The sequence below is a fragment of the Rhea pennata genome, chromosome 7, assembly GCF_028389875.1.
Source record: "Rhea pennata isolate bPtePen1 chromosome 7, bPtePen1.pri, whole genome shotgun sequence".
Lineage (NCBI taxonomy): Eukaryota > Metazoa > Chordata > Aves > Rheiformes > Rheidae > Rhea > Rhea pennata.
Window position 1 is genome coordinate 39,470,095 of NC_084669.1, and position 13,818 is coordinate 39,483,912.

The 13,818-nt window shown below is 41.2% G+C and overlaps 1 protein-coding gene across 7 annotated transcripts in view; it reads right to left on the reverse strand.

Moving 5' to 3' along the window:
* Positions 1-13,818, reverse strand: part of SGMS1 (sphingomyelin synthase 1) — a 95,348-nt gene that overhangs the window by 56,484 nt on the left and 25,046 nt on the right. For 4 of the 7 annotated variants that reach the window (XM_062580521.1, XM_062580523.1, XM_062580524.1 and 1 more), the window contains exons 2-3: positions 9,183-9,303; positions 8,940-8,979 (exon numbers count right to left, since the gene is read on the reverse strand). The gene's annotated coding sequence lies outside the window, so the exon portion shown is untranslated. Of the gene's footprint in view, positions 1-8,939; positions 8,980-9,182; positions 9,304-9,451; positions 9,532-13,818 lie in introns of those variants that run through there. The other 3 variants (XM_062580527.1, XM_062580528.1, XM_062580522.1) reach the window with 3 other exon arrangements.

Sequence of the window (13,818 nt, forward strand, 5' to 3'; positions counted from 1 at the left end):
GGATTTTGTTACCCATCATACCTGCTGCTGTTGGAGAAGATGCCTCTCCATGAGTATGTACCATTAATTGCTGCGTTGAACCGCTGCTCTCGCTTGCGATGACAAGCAGCGCAACAAGCTGCAGGTTTGCTGGTGACTGATCCCATCAAGTCCTGCAGGAGAAGGAGCAAAGCCACCGGTCGCCTGCAGGTGCCTGAGCTCTGAAGCCGAGAGGAACAGTGCAAGAGGGGAAGAGGCATGAATCTCGCATTCAAACTTGGCACATGGGGATTTGGAGCCTGCGGGCTCCACGTAAAACAAGCAGAACACATATCTCAAGATGCTTGTGTTTCTGGTTCTCTAAAAATAGATCTCGGTCATCCGTAGATATTATTTCCAGACACAGAAACGGCAAATTGACCTCTGCGGAGGCACACACAAAAACCTCTGCATCATGGGGACGAGCAACCACTTGCTGCTTTACAGCTTCATTAACCCCACACCACATAACAATTTCTTAACCTCACCCATGTTCCACGCAGGCCTGCTTCCTCTTTTCACATGGAAATGGTGCACCCAATACTCCTTGTGTTATTTGTAATCGCAATACACCAAGGGACAGAGCCATATTCTGAAATTCCTGCCAGCAAGCATATTTTTGCCAGTTTTCAACACCTCAAACTGCAAACTTCTCCTGACACAGGAGGACAATATAGGTTTGTATTTAAGATGTCTGTTTTCACTAACCCTAGAATTAACATAGAGAAACAAATCCTGATGGAATAGAAGCATTTTCCCAGCTCAAATTTCTGTACTGTTGGTACAGAAATATTAAAAAAAGAGTTGGCATTTTATTGTCAAACAACAGGGTTACAAATGTGCAGAGAAAGAACTCTAGATTTAACGTACGTTTTGCAGTGGCAAAGCTTTTTGCACCAACATGAATTAGCAGAATGCTGAAGAAAATTTGCTGGAGTGTTTATACATGCTCATGTATAGATAGAATTTTCTAAGTCTTTCCATCAACCGTGCAAGAGCTGTGGGGTAAAAAATAAAACTCTTCCTTGAGACACCCTGCTTGATATCCCTACTGCAGAGTCTTGGACAATGTCTGGAATGTATAGGAAGAACTGATTAATTTTGGCTGCGTGATACCATAGCTATCACTCACAGGTAAGGATACAATGCCTCAGTTTGGGAAAGAATGAGAGCTTTAATCAACATGTTCAGGAACTTACTTCATCTTGTGTTCTGGAATTTCAGGTTTCCAAAGAGTCTTTGCTTTTAAAATTCTCATTATGAGAATAAGGTCTCTGAAACAGGGTTGCCTGGCCCAAGGCAATTCCTCCAGGAGGCCACACGAAGCGTTTAGCTCCTTCCCCTCACTTGGGTTGTTGAATATTCTCTTCTCTTCTTTTTCAGTCCACTGCTTTCCAGACCATTGCCTTGTCCAGGTTTCAAAGCATAAGGGGACATACTCTGCTATCCATCCAGGGCGCAGTCCCAAGATGTTCAACAGCTAAAGATCTGATGGACAGCAAAACAATTTCTCCCACAAGAATGAACATAATAGAGCGGGGATGCATGGAAGGACTTAGGAAATACTGGCTTTTCAATGGCTGGCCATGCTGACTGCTTTATAAAGTAAAAATCGAGAGACAAATGCATATTGGCTTGAGATTTTACTTCGTACGTCTCTTTACAACAAGGGATCACTTTGTCCAAGCTCCTTTGCTGCCTCTTTCTGAATGGTAACATGTTCACCGTCATCAGCATCTTCCCCGATGCTTGCTTCTCATGAAGATCAAAGAAGTCAAGCAAGGGTGAAGGAGAGGAAAACAGAGTAATGAGGCAGTTTGCAAAGTGGGTATTAAATGATGAGCAATGGTTCTCTAAAAGAGATAGAAAAGCCATGGATAGCAGGGTGTTGCTGCATTATGTTACTCACTCACCACTCTCCCTTGAAAATCTCCTTTATTCTGCACACTCTTTCTATTCCAAGCTCAACTGAACTCACATTTTCATCTCAACCTCTAGGCCTCCCTGCTGCTATTGCAGAGACTAAAGGAGATGATTATGAGAATCTACCAGTTCTGCCATGTTTATGTTTTCCTACAGCAGAAGGAAAATTTGCAGAAAACTAACCTCTTCTGTCTCTCTCTCCTTTGCTCCATAGAGGGAAGGACAGCAAATGACCCACAAAAAAGAGAAGGAAAGGAAAGAAGAATAGTTTCCGGCCACTCCTTGAATCTTGTAATGAATGGCTACCTGAACCAAACCAAAGGTACCCCCGGCCCAGCCCCATCACCTACAGTGATAAGGGCCCAAGGGCAAGCAGGGTGAGCACGGCGTGACTGTGTCAGTAGGCCTCTGATAAGCAATCAGACAAACACGCAGAAAACTCGCAAGCAAAAGGAATGCTGTCGGGCCAGAAACCGCACTGCAGTGGAGAAATACAAATATCGACGAGCTCATCTTGCTCTTCCCCCGTGCCTTTTGGCTGGGCAAATTCAGTTTGAGGTTCAGCAATTCAGCGGTGCACTCAAGTTGTGAAGTCGAGCACACAAAACACACACAGAAATTAAATCACTTTCATACCGACTGCTTCAGCTCTGTAAAATAGGAACTGAAGTACTGTTCGATACTGATACATATCCTGTAGAACCAAGTCCTACAGAATTTAGCCAGGTTACAATCCCAAAAGTTTTAGCTCCTCATTCTTGTGCTACACTTCTGTATTTCATAATTTTAACCGTGCACTAAAATTATTAAAATTTGGTGAGGAAGCTCTCTCTTCCATTATACAATCCATCTCCTGACCCAATGTTTTGTGACCATCTTGTGGGGGAGAGGAGGGTATGGGCATAAAGCTGTGTTACTTCATACAGAAGTTGCCATTTTGTGATTAAATATCCAGAGGTTACCGCATGCAATTTACTTGGGGGGTGAATCTAAAAGTAGAGCAAGTCAGCCCATTTTAAGAACCCAACTCAGCTCCACGATGTCACCACAAGCCTGAGCTCTAACTGGCACGTGATGCTTCAGATGCAGCGCTGATTTAAAGACAGCCATCCTTTTGCTTCAATAGACCGGCTCATCGCGCTAGTCTTTTAGTGAACATTAACAGAGAGATCACACATTGGCTTTGAGCAAGCTGGCACGCTCACAAATTAGACAGGCAACCTCATGCTGAATATTGCTGGAGTGTGAGAAAACCCCCTTGGAGAAATTCTGCAGCTATAACTAGATACTTCCCTTACCTCCTTTGTAAAATGGCTTTTAAACTGTCATGTACTGCTGTGATTAAGCAGCAGCTGGAGACAGGAAGAGATGTTCTAACTGCTGATAGGTAAGTTTATCTGCACTTTGCAATAAGCACTTAACGATGAAAAAAGCACAACAAGGATGCTGAAAGACAACCGGCAGTTTGACGACTACACCCCAGTTTTCAAATAATTTCTGCGACGTAGGGTAGCGATTATGATTGCGACACTCCCTAAGAATTCGATCATCTGTTCAGTGGTAGGTTTGGGGACTTTAAACAGAATCAGTAACAACTGAAGTGCAACACAAAACAGGAGCCAGTGCTTTCACATTCCTGGTTGTCAGCTGCATTCCTTGAGAAGCTTCACAAAAAATGAAAACACAGAAAAAGCCACCAACAAGAGGAACACCAAGCCCAGCGTAGCAACGGCTTTTAGGAGAGACGTACATTTTCCACGTTTGCTGCTATGCCCAGACCTGTTAGTCTACCTCTGCCTTTTTTTAAATGGTGCTCATTTCCACACCTGCTGCTGGCTTCGTTTAAATGCTTTTCAAGCAGTGTTATCATTTTTGGAGCAGTAAGAGCGGACACACCAGTAGTATAGAAGGGCTACCCAGTGCCATTACACTGACAGATTTAGATCGTAAAAATCTTTGGCAAGGGACAGCCATCCAGCAGCTGTATCAGGCTGAGGAAGGCACCAGCGACTAGGTATCAGCGATAACTTTCACAAATCATCTCAAGTGACCCTGAAAGCACAGTTAACATCCCCGAATTATAAAAGCAGCATTGGTGCAAAGCATGTTCTTTACCTCTTCCACTGCTCTCCCTTCCAGATGCACAGTATAAACAAGGGAGCTCCCAAGCCTGTATTTACTTGAGCTTTCCAAGAAACTATTAGTAAATCTTGGGGAATTTAGCAATGTCTCAATGCCTGGGACAGTCAAAATGAAGAGTCCCACAATCCAGAGAAGGGCAGGGAGGAACCTAAAACGAGGAGTGTGCTCTAAACAAGAAGATATTTAAGTTTGCCTTGATTTAAAAAAGCATGGGAGAGGGAATACAGGACCAAAAAAAGGAAAAAAAAGAAAAACAAAAACTTTTGTTTTAATGCTTCTTGGAAAACACACAACTATGTGAACAGAAAAACACATTTAACAAATGAATGGAAAAGAAGCATCTTGTGCAAGAATTCCAGGAACTGTATCAACTGTGGAATAATTAAATTGCAAAACTATGGAGTAATTAAAAACAACTATGTCTATCATTGTAATAATGAACAAACTAGTCAACACTTATCTACTAGTAGAGAGAGCTATTTAATACTGTCTAATTCAACAAGGGAGCGCAGTCTTTAGATACATTTAATGGCTGAAGTTGGGAGAAAACGGCCAATTCATAATATACCTTGCCAAGAAGCACAAAAGACAGATGCATCACCACTGGAGACGCAGAGTCTGTCTCCTGGGTTATAGACCAAGAGAATGTGTAGATTCCTTAAATGCTTTGACACCACCCAAGTGGTTTTCTAAATGGCTTCTTTAAAGAGGACAGAAACGCAGAAAAACCCCCTCAAACGCAAAAGAGGGGCCTGCTTGCAATCTTTAACTTTCTGACACACTGCTAGAGAGTGAAACACAATTGCAGCACGACAAACAACATATTTGGAACGACTTCCAATGTGACTTCAGTGCAAAATAGCGTTTCCACTGGGCTGTTAGTAACAGAAGAACTGAAGCTGTAACAGCGTGGCTACAGCAGCCCCAAGTTTAACCTCAGCTGTCCTGCCTTCAAAGGAAGTCAAAAGAGTAGTGTGAAAAAACTAAAAAAACCCCTTGTGTTGTGCTTCAGACACAAAGCAAGAGGAAAGGCCCGTTTTCTCTTTAAACACAGGCAACAAGAGCTTGTGAGCACGCCCTTATGGGAAATCCTATTACTTGGGCCTGTAAGCTATGAATCAACCTCCGAATAATTCAGGGAGAGCCCCAGGACACGGCAGCAGTCATTTGCTAATTCAGTGGACAAACAAATATAGAAAAGCTTTACTCTTTGGATTAAAGATTAATCACCAGGAGGTACAGCCTGTTTTCAGGAACGGCAGTCATTTCCTGCTCCCGCGTACCAAAGCGCCAGGAGGCAGTTCTATACTTGAGGGAAAATGAGCTGGGAGATGACAGTGAAACTATTGATGGCCACTTGCTTATGGATGCTTCATCTTACGGTACTCATCAGCCAAGCTATTTAATAAGCAGCAACAGCTAGGGAACTTATGATAGTCAAATGTGATCAACGCAGAACAAACTGAATGTAAGAAATATATAATAGCTGCTCCAAAATTCAGCTAAATCTTCAATTTTGGATTAGTGCCCAAGATACTAAGCAACTGCTTCTCTCCTTGGACTCCTCGGTACAAGACTGCTGAATTGACATCGGAGGAGGCGGCAGCAGCAGCAGATCAGTCCGTGGACTGGATTCACATATTCCTGGGTACTGAGGATTGCATGGATTTGCTCAACAGCTTCACCTCAGCTTTAAAAAAATCTGCGGACTGCATGTTTGTGCCTAAAGCAGCTATGTAGATCCTGCAACATCCACTTGCCGCTCCCACTACTATAGGATGTTTTTGATGTATGTCTGGAAAAAAGTTGGGGGGGGGTAGTTAGTGGATAAGTCAATTTAATTACAAAAAGCCTAATGTGTAATCATAACTATATACAGTCTAAGCAAAACCACTCAGTATTCAGTGCAGGCCCCAGATCGACTTTTAGCTATTAAAGAAAGGAGCTGCCCATTATATTAAGTTTCACACAAAGGAAAGTGGAAACGATCTCAAAACTCTCCCAGAGTAGGGATAAAAATAAAAAACCAAAAAGCAGCAGCAGGTCTGGTGGGTGATGCTGTAAAACGTGTTGCCTATGGTGTGCAGAGGATGAATAAATGCAATGCTCGCGCAGAATTTCCTGGGCTTTAACCTGCCACATCACGCCTTAACTCAGAGGCAACTTCATAATCAGTCATTTCTGGCAGCAGCCTGATTACTTAAAAGTCAACCTCACAATGAACTAATATCCTACAGAGGACACAAAAACACCACCACATTTGCAGTCAGTTACACATATGACTAACGATTTTCCCCAAAGGTACTTTTATGTTTGCAACACCCAGAAACCAGAGGCAGCACTTTTAATGCACACTCTTTCTCATGAGTTTGACATTTCACAGGGTTTTTTCTCCCCAAATGTCTCTTCTACTCAATTTTTGCCCATATAAGTGGGAAATTTCATAACTGAAAATCTCAGTGCCTGTAAAACTATCCAGTAGTCTGTATTAAAATTGAACTATTTTAAGCCCTTGCTGTATTCCTACATATTTTTATTTTCTAAACAAGCAATTTATGGAAAAAATATTTTCAGAAAGATAGATTATACTTTGAGGCTTTGTTCCCATGGAGTTATGTTTCATAGGTATAAGTATAGCTAGCAGTAATAGGTAGCACTAACACATTTAAACACAAATTATCAAGAGATGTAGAAATTTAGTTCCAGTCATAAACCACTGCAATATCTGCTTTAAATAGTTACTGTTATATTCTCATTATACAGCAATCAGTGCATTTGCTTTGCACTCAGTCAAGAGAGCTGCCACGGTCAGAACCATTAAGTAGTACATAAAAGTAACAGAGGGTTTCTCTTGCAAAGACTCTGCAGTTTAAAATTAAAAGAAAATTCAGCAAGCAGCTATATCGAGCAAGTACAGTGCTGAGCTGAAGGATGTGCATATTTATATAATGAAAGGCTATCTAGATTATGTTAAGGTTCAAGTTCTGCAAAGTTAACAAATGAGGGAAGGGATGCCTTCCCTCTCCCCCTAAAAAGCTAACATTGATGCAAAAGGGTTAAGAAACACAACTGATTCAGTTGCTATTCCGCTCTATTAGATTCCAAGATTTAAACAAGTCACCCACTTGTTTTGTGACCCCACCAGTCTGGAATATACACTGCCATATATTGGAAAAACTACACAAAAAGTATTAGGTTCCAGATTTCTAGGTGTCTGCACATCATTTCTTAGCATAAACTTCAAGACATGCTACATACACAGCAGTATTTTGTTTGAATTTTTTTTTTATTTAACACAAAACAAAGAAAGCCTTGCCTCTTACACTACACCTGTTCAACCTATTAAATCTGCATTTAACTCTAAGTAAAGATTCCTACATTATTCATAGCATCTGTGTATACGGGCCAGAGGAAATGAAAGATGAATCAATACAGTGATAGCAGTTTCTGTTGCCTGGTAAAAGTGTGTCTTCCACTCATTTATATTGCTAGGAAGAAAAAATGACAGGAATTTTTCTGAGAATCTTTGATGGAAACATGACTAGGGGTATTATGGTTTTGTCCATAATAACTATCATACAGCTTCTAGCTTTCACAAAGTAGTTACTGCAAAATTAACCACTGCCCATAAAGATCCACTTTAGATGAGAAACAAAGAAAACCATCAATTCTCTGCATTTCAGCAATGCTGATCACATATTTAGTCACAGTATGTTTCTCCCTACTTCTGAGTACTGACCGGATTTCTTACAGTGGCTGTGGACACACTATTAAACATCTGAATTGTGTAAAAATTGATATTCAGAAGCATGAAGTGATATGGTATCTGCTTTACAAGGAAGACAAAGGCAAACAGAAGGAGAGAGACTAATACAGACGTTTCTGAAAACAAAGTTTGGTCAGGGCACCTCTACAAAGAATTACCACTGAAAAGCTGCTTTTCTGCTTTGTCCCTCACTGAGATCACTCCAAAGCATCCAGTTCAGTCTCAACAATTTTCAAGAATGTCAAGAGAAAAAGGAAGCAGCTTTTCCAACTAAAAGCAGAGAGCACCAAAGACTCATTTCATACGATACGCTAATCCCTCAGGTTACATGTTAAAAAACAATTAACTGGTTTTAAAATACATTTTTTCTCAAAATCTCTTTGCGCAATAGTACTGTTTTCATTTCCCAGTTCTTACATCTCCTTCTCTAACTCTTAAATCAGTTATAGAGCTTTCCAGCATAGATCAAACCCCAAAAAAGCATTAAAGAAGCTTAAGAGATGCCTTTCAGCAACTCCTTGTACAGCTTCAAAGGATTATTGAAAGAAAAAACATAGTCACACGCAGCAAGAAAGGGCATGCACCCAATTTATTTTCTCTTTGCAGGTCATTCATCTATGTCAAAGTCAAAACTGGGAAGAAAAACGAGGTATTCCAACTGCCAATCTGGTTGTCTACTCAATATATCATTCTGATTTCAACAGCAAGAAGGGCAAAGATTTCCTTGTAAGTAGTCTTTTTGGAGCAATTAACCTAATACACATTTTCTGAAGTCCTGCTCTTAGTTATCCTTAACTAGAAGAGGGAAAAGGCAACTGCTCTAAGCAAGGTTTCAGCTGACTCTTCCTAAGATTATACAAGATACTACTGGAGCTTCATTATCTGCACAGTTTTTTTTCTTGTGTGAAGAGAGTGCCACGCTGGCATAAGTAATGTCTAAGCTAACAGAAAATAGAGGGAATCATCACATTCTCTAGTAAGCCATGTTTGTTAATGAAAGCCTCACTTAAAGAAACCAGCCAGTACAGATGCCAAAGCAAACAGTGCCATGCAGCTGTAGGACATTAAGTCAGATGTTTGCTACACATACCCAAATGAGGACCATTGACTGCTGTCAGTGTTGAACGCTGCTGTTGGCATGTGTTCAGGAAATCGTGCATGCAAAGTGGAAAAAAATAAATCAATATCAGCAGGTGCATGTTCAAAATAAGAATTTATCCAAATTTGAGTCACATTTAATATCAGCGTACAGCCAATTTAAAAGTACTGAAAAACAGGGCACTTTGCTTTCATAGTCTGTGAATCTTTCAAAACGCAAAATTTGTTTACTTACCTGAAATTGCTTTCCTACCCAGAGCACTCGATTCATCAGGTTGGAATCTCACCACGACTATGACAGTCAAAGCTCAGAAGACCTGCTGCTGGCTGCTTTTCAAGCAGTCATGAAGTAGTCACTGGAGGGGAAAAAAAAAATAGTCACGTATTGAGAAGCACGGCAACCTTTTAGCCCCCCTATTAAATATTAGGGTTCTTACAACACAAAGACAAAGTCAAGGTATATATTAATAGCTAGGAGAGCACGGGACAAACACGGAGAACTACCTTTCAAATACAGTACATCCCAAATGAATCTGAAAGAGAAAATAAAGACCCCCGTCTCCAGACAAGGTCTGTTAGCAGCTTTCATCAGATCTGAAGGGTGTGGGGGGCTCTTCAGCATTTCATCTGTGCTCTGTGGAGAGCAGATCTGACGTTCCCTGCATACCCAGCCTTCCTGCGGACGTTTATCTTGTACACACACATGCTTTATCTGCAGCTAGCTCCCAGCCCGTGCCACAAGAGAGTAGTTTGGATGAGACTGCCACCACCAGAACAGTTCATCCAGCTCAAGGCGGGAAACAGAGCTGTCAGGAACAGGCCAGTGACCAGATATTTAGTCCAGGAGCACTTGCTTGGGCCATAGACCAGAAGCTATTTACTCCCAGTATCAGGTGAATCTCAGTGTCCCTCCTCAAGCACAGCACAGATCCAACTTGCAGGCAGCTTTATCCATGTCTGCACATCCCCTATATTGGGACACAAACAACATACAGGATCTTCTTACAGCCATGCTTGCATCTTTCCAAGACATGAACACAACTAGTACAAATCAATCCACTTAAGGGTGGAAGCTCCTGGTGTCACTTTTGATCTAGAGCCTTGAAAGAATACTAAAACTGCTTTGAACAGGAAGAGCTATAGCTGCTCGCATGGGAGGAAATTCTCCAAAGCCATCAATACTGATGGCTTTTCACACACTTGGCTTTGAATATTGGGTTTGAATGTTAAACTTTGCAATACACAGTGGTGCAATTCACAAGAACACAACACCCAATTCCAGCAATTCCAACAGTTCCCAGAGCACGTTTTCTGTAACCAGAAGAACATGCTGGAAGGACAACTCTTGGGATACATATCCAGCAGTGTTAAGCGCAAGATGGAACACACACACTAAAGAAATATTCAAATACTCTTTGAAGGGAGCTGATAAGATCATCCAGGCTCTAAAATGAGCATCAAATGAGACAACAGGTTTTGATGGCAAAGGGACACAGAAGAGTGAAGATGGGAGGCAGAAAGTCTTCTCTGCTGGTCTTCAAGATGGTCAAGATCATTTACAATAGCGAAAGTACTTGCACTGAAGCAAAAACAAAACCAAAAATCAAAATGCACTCGATCAAAATCCTCAAGAGGCAGCACATTGATAAAAGGCTTCTTTCTTTAAATCACTTTGCTATCATCAAACTTTTGTACAGCCATCAAACATCAGCATCAGCAACAGTGGATGAAACGCCTAATGACTTGGGGAGAGAACACATTCCTTAACCAACCCTCCAGCTTCCAAGGGAGACAAAACGAAATAAAGGAAAAAAAAAAAAAAAAAAAAAAAAAAAGAGCGATACCCAAGAGAATCACCTCCCATTGGACTTGCCCTCACTGTGACTCCCCAAGAGGGGTAGACAAAAAGGAAGGTAGACTATTTTAAAGAAGCTTTCAGGTAAGGAAAAACAGATGGCCTCCTCTTTCCATTTGCATTAGTTAGAAAATTGCAATTCATACATTTCCATTCAAATATGAGTGGGGAAAAAATTAAATTCTACCTTCTGAAGCAGAACCAAATCCAAATAACCTGCTGCCAACAAGCAAACACTCTGCAGCATGCTAATTTTAAATCTACTTTAACTTCTTTCTCATTACGTTTGCAATTACTTGGGAACTCATACTTGGATTTTACACCACATTTTTGCCTCATCTTCAAGCATATTTCATTAAAGTGCTTCAGAGAAGATGACAATCTACCATCAGCCACTCAGCCCACCACACACCCACCAGCCCAGCCTCAGGCAGTGAGGACAAGCCACACGAATGTGCCACCAGAGTACTTCTCTTTGTAACACGCTGGAAGTGAAATGGCTTTTGTCCATCCCTGCAAAATGTTTCTGGATGGAGCTATCACGTACTTGCTGGCCATGTGGTTACCGAGTAGCAGTCCTGCTATCATGCCCAGTTTGGTGTATGAGTGTAGTAATAAGAGCGTAGAGCTAATGTTTACTAAATGTAAGATGAGTTACTCATCCTATGACACCCACTAGCACTTCTTCAGTGAAGAAGGCGGCCCCGTTTCCATGAGTAACGGCACTGCATTCATCTCAAAACAACAGCCGCCTTCCAAACACATAATACTCCCTGCTCGCGGGCGTTCACTCAGCAGCCAGGTTTTAGAAAGCCCAAAGAGTCACGCATTGCTAAGAGCGGCACCAGCAAGAATCCCCAGAAAGCCTCGCACCAACCTGTTGCAGCTCTCTGGTGAGATGCAGGCAAGGGTACAAATTCTGTGGACCCGCTCTTCTAGAAAGCGGCGATCCCACCTGACCGAACAGACTGTACAACAGAAACGGCTGTCCAAACACAGACACAAATTTTCAATGAGCAAGTCAGGAATCAGCAGGTGCTGTAGGGTGCTGCAAGCATTCCAGGTGTGCTTGACACTGTCCAGCTGCAGCTTCTCCATCTCAAATGTAAAGCTATGTGTATATTGTAAGAAAACCTCCTCCGCCTCAGACAGAATTATTGCTAAGCCAGTTGGAAGAAAGCAGAAACAATTCAGGTTGATGATTAGCGGTGTAACTTCAGCGGTAAATGAAGTTAACAAGGATGAACTCCCATCAAATCTTACCCAGGCAGTTCTATGTTTCTGCTTACCTGTGGAACACATAGCACTTCACAGTATTTTTTTTGAAAAACTAACATTTTTAATATATTTTTCCAAAAAAGGTACATCTTACCTAAATTGATTGGCCTGTATGCCAAACTCCTCCATCCTCTACTCCTACCCATAGAGAAGTACTGTTCTCTCTTTTTCCCAGCGATGGTTTCTGATCTGTTGAGTTACAGGTAGGTAAGTCCAGAGCCCAGAATCCTAAAGCTACATTTTAATATCTTTATAGAAGTAGTTCAGTTTCTGGAGTTGCTAAGCAATAGCAAGTTGTAATGGCACGAGAGAAGCCACTTCTATTTTAGCATATAACACGACAACATTCGGCTCCATGATAGCACTTGCTTTAACGTTCATAGTATTTCTTTAATGCAAAAGCATCAGCTAAGAAGTAGTTTTGATGGGTTTGATGCTATGAAAATTAATTTCTTAAGTTACTTGCCACGTTGTTCTATATACCACAAGACAGTTGAGAACTAACAGTCATTTTCAGTAGCACAAAATAATGTCTCTTGCCTTCATCCTCAAGGTCACTCCAGATTGTAAAGAGCATCTCTAGCTTATTCACAATACAGGCACTATTTTACAGCATCTGATCGAACATATTGCAACCAGCAGAGCCCTCAGCTTAGGACACGCTTAGAACTGAAGCTGCATCTGTGACTGATGTATTTAAATACATTATAGCTCACTGAAGCCTACTGGCTTTCCAGCAAGGGCAAATAATTTCTTTCAATAACACTCAGTTATTTTTCAAGTGAATGCTACTATCGCACACCTACGTCTGCTTGTCCTGTACACGAGCCATGGCTGCAAAGCACAGACATGAAGCTTTGCAGTTCAAGACTCTCCTCTCCCTCTTTTTCTGCCCACTTAAGCATATGCAAGCAGCAGTGTTACAAAAGGAGAAAGAGTGGGCTGTCTCCTTACTTATTTAGCCAACATAAACAGTAAAGATCAAGAACTTCTAAAAAAGGCTGGATTTTGGTAGCCAACAACTGCTATCTAGAAAAGGAATCTCAATGATAAGAGCAGCACTTTCATTTTATACCCTAGCATAGAAAGGCAAACGTGTTTCCACTTTTCACTGGTATGTTTGCTTCTCATTCGTCACACACACACACTAAAGTGCTTCTCGAAACACACAGGAGAAATTCAGCCTGAACAGATCAGCGCAGAAGTTCCCCAACGCACTTTGTTTTTGGATTAAAGAAGTCAAAGTGATCGATTTAAAGACAATGAAAGGGATTTTGAGTAAATGTTTAACTCTCCTTTATGTGCTCCTCATAGTTTACTCCTTGAACATGAGAAGCCAGTAAAATTTGTGATGCAACGCTTACACAGAAAACATTTCCAAAGACACGCTAACCACTTGCCTATTTTGTAAACTGTTCCAAATCTACAGTTTTTTGCCTTTGCACTCTTTTCTTGCAGAGACAATAAATCCATACAGCTAATCTTAATGTAGCATTCATTTCACAATAAAAGGGTACGCAAGAAAAGAAGAATCTTTTTTTGCTTTATTAGTGGACAGATCTGCAGTGGAGGCACACTCCATTAAACAAGTTTTTTTTTCCCCCAACTATTGCTTTCATGGCTAACTGCCATTTTAAATTTTGTCTTTTATTGCAAAAGGCAACACAAATATAAACAAACATTTTGGTTCTCATTTCCATTTCAGGAAGATTTATGTGCAATTCCCACCCCCCCCCCA